General features: G+C 40.5%; 1 pseudogene; it reads right to left on the reverse strand.

Annotated features, from left to right (window-relative positions):
- Positions 1-627: 627 nt before the first annotated feature.
- LOC119000925 (60S ribosomal protein L10a-like) lies at positions 628-1,261 on the reverse strand (annotated as a pseudogene).
- Between the last annotated feature and the right edge of the window lie 6,229 nt (positions 1,262-7,490).

The raw sequence follows: 7,490 nt of genomic DNA on the forward strand, positions 1-7,490 counted from the left end.
ATGATTAACGAAGAAGTGTTTTCTGTATGCATAGGTAACATCAGTAACTGAGCTTATCCATTAGAAACAAGAAAAAAAAAAGCCTGGAAACTTGGCAAAGTCTTAGACTTAAAAATGCAGAAGTTAGTTAATTTGTTATGACTACATTTATCTGTTAAGGGACATCAAAGGAAATTCTGTCTGAATCTATCTGTTTTATAATTTTATTGATGGTAAAATGGGAATAAAATAAGCCGCATATATCTAACTGTACAATTTAATAACTTTTGTCACATGGAAATATCTATGAAACTATCACCACACTCGGTGCAATGAACACACTCATCACCTTAAAAAGTTTCCTCATGCCCTTTCCAATTTCTTCCTCCCCAGACAACCACTAATTTGCTTTCTATCACGATCCATTCTGACACTATAGGATTTCATATAAACAGACTTCTATAATATCTACTCTCTTTTATTCTGCTTCTTTTACTCACTACAATTATTTTGAAATTCACCCATGTTGTGTATATCATCATTTTATTCCTTTTTATTACAGATGATTCTATTTAGTCTAGATATTCCTATTCATTTTATTTCTTTTTTTAAATGGTAGCTGTAAGGCTCATTTAGCTGTACCTTAGTTCAGGTGCCGGGGCTTGTCCAGGCTCTTGAGGTAAAAAAAGCCCAGTTCTTTTTAAGCAAGGACACCAGAAAATTGACAGCGCAGTGGATGTGGTACACAAGCTCATCATCGGTCATCTTCATATGGCCAACGGCCACTGCCAGATGCAGCATTTTCTTCATCAGGAACTTGATCCTGGATTTCACTCCACCAACTCACCATGTTCTCACTATGAGTCAACGAAGGAGGGAACTTGCCAGCTTTATTCAGGTCTGGGCCCAAGATTCATGGGATCTGCTTGATCAGAGATTCTGAAGCCAAAAAAACACACTTCTTCGCCAGCTTTTTGACCAGTTTCTTATTCCTGTTAAGTTTCTTCAGCACTTCAGTGTCCATGGTGGAAAGTAGGGGGTTCCTTTGGCCTTGACCTCCTCACAGGGCCACTGGTCCCTAAACACAGACAGAGAGCTTGGAGGGGGAGCGGATGTAAGCCTGACAGCGCCCAAGAGCATGTGTCCTGATGGTCACAGTTCTTCCACTGTCTTGAGAAGCTTCCCATGCTTGTGCTTGCTCCTGTGCAGGCCCTTCCCCTGCCTTGTAGAGGGTGTCATGAGAGACCTTCTGCTCATGGTGCCATGTACACCATGGTGCCATGGTATTGTGGTGCAAAAAATGGAGAAAACACTCATTTAATGTCATTATACAGACCTACCAGAATTCCTTATTCATTCATCAGTTGGTGATCACTTGAGATGTTTCCGGTTTTTATTGTATTCATGAAGCTGCTATGAACATTCATGTACAAATCTTTCTAGAAACATACATGTTTTCTTTTCTTTCTTGGGCTCTACATAGATAAGTTGTATTTAACTTTTTGAGAAACTTCCATTTTTCAAATGCAGTTGTTGTACCATCTTACATTCCCATCAGTGGTGCATAAGATTTTGGTTCCTTCATTCCCTTCCCAACACCTGCTACAGTCAACTCTTATGAATTTTAGCCATTCTAATGGGTGTAAAGTGTGTCTCATTGTGGATTAATTTCATTTCCTTAATGGTTAATGATGTTGAGCATCTTTTCATGTTTTTATTTGGCATCCATATTTCTTTAGTGATGTGTCTCCTAAAATCCTACCAATTTTTATCGTTATACAAAGTCTGTCTGCAACATATTCAGCCATATAAAATGAAAAATAGAGACATTTATTGAAGAAGAAACAAGGTACAAGAAACACATAAGACAATGATGCCTCAGTCCTTTCGAAGTAGGCATCTTGGGACCACACTCAGTTCTCCCAGCATCTCATCCACTGTTCAAAACACTGGAAAATCTTTTGTTGGAATAGCCATCAGCTGCCTCATAATATTTTCCTGAATCTCATGGGTGGTATGAAATTGTTTCCCTTTCAAATGTGATTTTAGTTTTGGGAAAAGCCAGAAGTCACAGGGAGTAAAATCTGGGCTGTAGGGAGCTGAGTCACCTGGGCGATGTGACGTTTCACCAAAAAACTCTGCATGAGACATGATGCCTGAGCGGGCATGTTGTCATGATCAAACTGCCAATCACCAGATGCCCATAGCTGCAGCTGTTTTTGTTGTATTGCATCTCTCAACTGACAGAGACCATTGAGGTAGTGCTCCTTATTAACTGTTTGGTCTGGAGGGTGTACTCATGGTGGACAACACCTTCCCAATCAAAATCACAGTTAACATGGTCTTGATCTTGCTGCGACTTTGCTGCTCTTTCTTTGTGTGTGGAGAACCAGATCACTTCCATCGAGATGACTAGGCCTTTGTTTCCAGATCATAGCAGTAGCCCCAGGATTCCTCTTAAATTATAAGCTCCTTGAGGAAATCTGTTTTATTGGTAGTGGTTTGAATCAAGTCATTAGCAACTGCAGCATGATGTTCCTTCTGTTCTGGTAGCAAAAGCCACAGAATGAATATTGCGATGACACATTTCATGCCAAGATCCTGCATCAAAATCTCGGACACAGTAGTTTTTGTAATCCCCAGATCAGCTTCTAGTTCTCACACCATCAGTCACGATCTTTGTTAATTGCAGCCTGCACATGTTCAACATTCTCCAGGGTTCTGCTTGTTGCAGGTCTTCCAGAATGTGGATGACTTTCAACAGATTCTTGACCATCTTTTAAGGGTTTTATTTGCACTGCACTCATTGCATCACCCCCAAAATCTTCTGAATCATCCGAATAGTTTCCAGAGAGTAATGTTCAAGCTTAATGCAAAATGGGATGCAGATTCCTTGCTCTGCTTGCTCACTTTGAATGCAACAGCCACACAGTACACATGCCCACTCAGGGGCATCTACCACCCCCCACTGACTAGTAAGTAAAGTTGTTATTGCTCATGCATGTGCTTTCTAGTCCACTCCCCTTGGCTGCCAGGTTACATAGATGTCTAACAAACTGTTCTCGCTATGTTAACAATGGCTGGACTTTTTCTGGACTGGAGAGTAGACTTTTAAAAAGACAAATGACTCAAAAGAAAATGAGGAAAGCTATAAAGTTGCATTCACAGAGGAATAAAAATGTTCAATTAGCATATTAAAGATGCCCAATCTCAATTTGAATTAGAAAAAAATCAAATTAAAAAAATAGCATCATACTTCTCAGCCATCAGAGCAGCAAAAATTCAAAAGCTCAATCAGCCTAGTGAACTTGGACTGTCACCTCTAGGAATTTAAGCCCACATGTTATAAACAGAAATACCATTTTTGCCAAGAGAGTTCAAAACAATAACAAAAATCCCACGAGTGGACACATTGGGACAGTGTACCGTAGGAGGAAGAACAGTCTGTTGTGCATCAAGCAAAGGCTTTGGGTCCCTCTGTTTTTTGGTTTGTAAGTTCATTCACTGATTTCTAGAGAAGATACATAGGTTTTTATCCTCCATCTTTTCAACTTAATTCTGGATCTTCGTTCTCCTCAGTTCTTGTAAATTCTTCCACTGATTTCTCTAGAAGACAAAGTAAGCAAGCAAACCGTATACCCCCTTTATGTCTCATTTCCCCAGTCTCCAGTAACCTGTCCATTTTATTACAGACAAGCATTTATTAAGCATGAGTATATGGGTTCTCTAATAAGTACATTGAGATGCCCTGCATTTTTAGCTTCACGTTTGAGGTAATAACTCTGCCAGACACATGCCAAAAAAAAAGTAAACTCTGGACCCTGGCCAGAGTGGCTCAGTTGTTTGGAATGTCTTCCTGTAGCCTAGAGGTTGTGGGTTCAGTTCCCGGTTGGGGCATGTGCCTGGGTTGTGGGTCTGATCCCCAGTCTGGGTGAGGATGGGGACAGCAGGTCAATGCTTCTCTGTCATATCTATGTTTCTCTCTCTTCCCTTCTCCCTCAGGCTGTCTAATTCCCACTTGCTCTCTTCTGACAGTCTTGGGTTTCTCTAACCTTCCTCCCAACTCCTGTTTTCCCAGATCTTCATCTCTGGCATCAGTAGATATGACCCAAGGACCATCCTTCTCCCTTCATCCTTTCCATCCTGTCATCCCCCTTCAGGTCTATTCTCCACTTCCTTCCCCCTTCAGACATGGCTGGTGACAACTGTTCCCCTCTTCAGTGAGAGGCGTAGAGCATTGCACAAGAGGCAATGTTGTATAGTAGTTTTAAGGCACAGACTTCAGATTCTGGATTTAAATCTTGGCTCTACCACTTACTATGCATCATTGGGCAAACGTTTTACCATTTTGTGCTTCAGTTTTCTCATCTGAAAATGAGAATAAAAGAACAGTACTTACTTCATAGGATTGTGGCAGAATTAAATGAGTTCATGCATGCCAAAGGCTTAGAATGTTATCTGGCACATGGTGCTATGTTTTTGTTCTTCTCTCTCAAGTGCCTTCAGAACCCCCATTTTATGGTGACTCAATCAACAAATGCATAGTGAGTGCCCAAGACTTGCAGTGAGTGCCAGTCACTGCAACAATTTGCTCAAACTTTTGCAAGGTCCTTTCACCATTTTACATGCCTTGAGACCTGGCCTTCACTGGCATCAGGCCCCTGCAAACCCTCTCTAGCAGGAGTTTTACCTCCTAAATTAATAGTAACAATTAGCAGTGTTTTTGGCTGCTTCCGGACCCTTGTCTTCCCTGTCTCCAGCAAACCCCTTGTCTGAGGATGTTATTTCTAAATGATGACTTCTTCCCTCCATTTTCACAGGGGCTACCAACTCCCAGACCAGTGTCCTCACCCACAGGGGATACCATTGCCAAGACCACAGGCTTTCCCCCTTTTCCAGCATGTCAGTGGCCTTGATGCAGGTTTTTTAATCCTCACCTTTGTATATATATTTATTTTTCCATTGGATTTAGAAAAAGAGGAATGGAAAGAAAGGAACATTGATGCGAGAGAGAAACACAATCAGTTGCCTGCCCTCTACCCCCTGACTGGGCATCAAACCCTCAACCTTTTGGGTAAGGGACAACACAAAAACAAACGAACCACTCTGGCTGCGCTTAATGCATTTATGATGACGATCTTTCTGACATCCTGACCTCACAGTTCTTTAATCTTTTTAGGAAAAATGACTTTCACTTCACTCCACTTTAACTGAAACTACACTCGAGACCATATCATAAGATCATTTGAAACTTCCACTTCTGATTTCTAAAATTCTGAAAACTATTCCTCTGATTGTAGCCTGTTGCCCATTCAAACTACATCACTTAGGATTAGATCCTCTGCTTGTGACAGAAATGCTAAAATAACAATGGCTTAATCAAGATAGATGTTAATTTCTCTTGGCATGTCAATAAAGTATGAATGTAGGTAACCCAGGAGCCCAGGGCAGATTTGGGGGTTCCATGATTATCAGAGACCCAGGTTCCTTCCAGGTCACTGCTCTGCCATTCTTAGGGTAAGGAGTCTCATCTGCATGGTCCATGATGAAACCCAGAGTTCCAGTCATCACATCCATCTTCCAGGCAATAGGAGAAAGAAACGGGGAGAGAAGCAGCAAAGGGAATGTGCGACTTGTTAGGTAAAGAAGGTTTATTGGAAACTAGGCATGATGCTTCTGCATTCCTTCTCTTCAATATTGTTGTACACCTAAAACTGCTCTAAAAATGAAGCTTTTTCTTTTAAAAATGGATCATAAAAAACAAACAAAAGGAACATACTTTTACATATGTCTTACTTGTCAGAATTTAGCCATAGGGCACAGAAATTTGAAAAATGTAGCCTTTACTTCCACTAGCCACAGTTCCTGGTTAGGACAGGAAGTTCTAATACCAAGGACAAAGTGGAAAATGGATAATGGGGAGGCAGACAGCAGCCTTTACAACACACTTTCACCCATCTTTTTTTCCGAACCTTTTATTGGCTCTAATTATATCAAATCCCTCCCATTCTGCCAGCTCCCATGTCCCCGCTGGCTTCATTTTTCTCCCTACCCAGCCCTGTATGGCCAAAACCACTACAAGCAAAGTCAAGATGCAAATAACAAATAGGGAGCAAATACTTGTAATTCAAAGTGTTAATCACTTTGTTCACATTTTTATTCATTTAAATCTTGTACTAAGCTTTTTTGTGGAATATAAAGAGCCTTGGCAACACTGAGGAAAAGGCCAATAGTCTAATAGAAAAAATGGGCAAAGGCTATGGATAGGTCACAGCAAATGGAATGCAAGCGGCACCTGAAAATAAAGAAATGGTTCTCAGCCTTGCTCACAGTAAGAGAAATACAGATGATAACCATCCTGAAAACCCATTTTTCACAAAAGTTAAAAATTATGACAGCAACCTTGGTTGGCAAGGCTGTGGAGAAACAAACACCACTGCGTATTGCTGACAAAATGTGTAAATTGGCACAAGCCTGTAGAGGCAACTCAGCAATGTCTTTCACATTGCCAAGTGGAGATTCTGAGACTTGACGCTGCAGATGCACGTAGGCGTGTGTGATATGATATAGCTATAAAGTTTCCCATCACAGCAATGTTTTCAAAACCAAAATTTTGAAATACTGTAAATGTCAATCAATAGAGAACTAGTTAAATGAGTTAGGGTACACCCACACAATGGGACACTATGGCCCTGTTAAAGGCACAAAGAGGTTCCCTCCACAATAATCTAAAAAACTCTCTGAAGTGTAATGTTAAATTTTTTTAAATCTACCAAAAAATGTGTAAAACAGGCTACCTTTAGAGTGAGGGAAATCACGTTTGCCTGCATGTGCACGGAAAATCTCTGAAGCATTACACACAGAACTAACAACAGCGGTTGCCTGAGGATGAAGTGTGGCGGTTGGAAGGAAATTTTTCAGTATATATCTTTTTATACATCTTAATTTTTAAAACAGAAATAATTTACCCATTCAAAAAATTCAAGAAACAATTAATAAATTTAGTTCACCAACAACGATAACGGAAGAAGGCAAAGAAAGCCACACCAAACAATTATGAAGATCAGATGACATCCAGCTCTACCGCATTCTCCTCACGTGACCCCGGAGATGTCGTTGACTCTCAGGGAGCTGTCGTTTCCACATCTGTAAAATGGGGTTTCATTTTTCATCTCAAAAGTTGTTGTAGAAACTAAATAACACAATATATAGTACCGTGTCTGGGAGGCAATTAATGAATATAATTCCCTTCTTACACTCCCCCCAAAAACTCTTTTAAAAAACTCTGAAATATTATTCACTGTGTATTAGAAAATGACTTATCACTTAGAACAGAATATAAATAAAGTGAAGTATGATAAAGAATTTATATTGGTGAAACGTTGGTGCTCGGAAGGTTTTCAGGGTGTATTTCATCTACCTCTCTTTTCACAGAGGAAGGCGAACCCAGGGTGCTGACGTGATCCACCCAATGCCATTCACCAAGAGCAAGCTGAGATGCGCTAGAACCC

Source organism: Sturnira hondurensis, unplaced genomic scaffold (genome assembly GCF_014824575.4).
Source record: "Sturnira hondurensis isolate 20B ecotype Veracruz unplaced genomic scaffold, ASM1482457v3 Scaffold0016462, whole genome shotgun sequence".
In the NCBI taxonomy this organism is placed as follows: Eukaryota; Metazoa; Chordata; class Mammalia; order Chiroptera; family Phyllostomidae; genus Sturnira; species Sturnira hondurensis.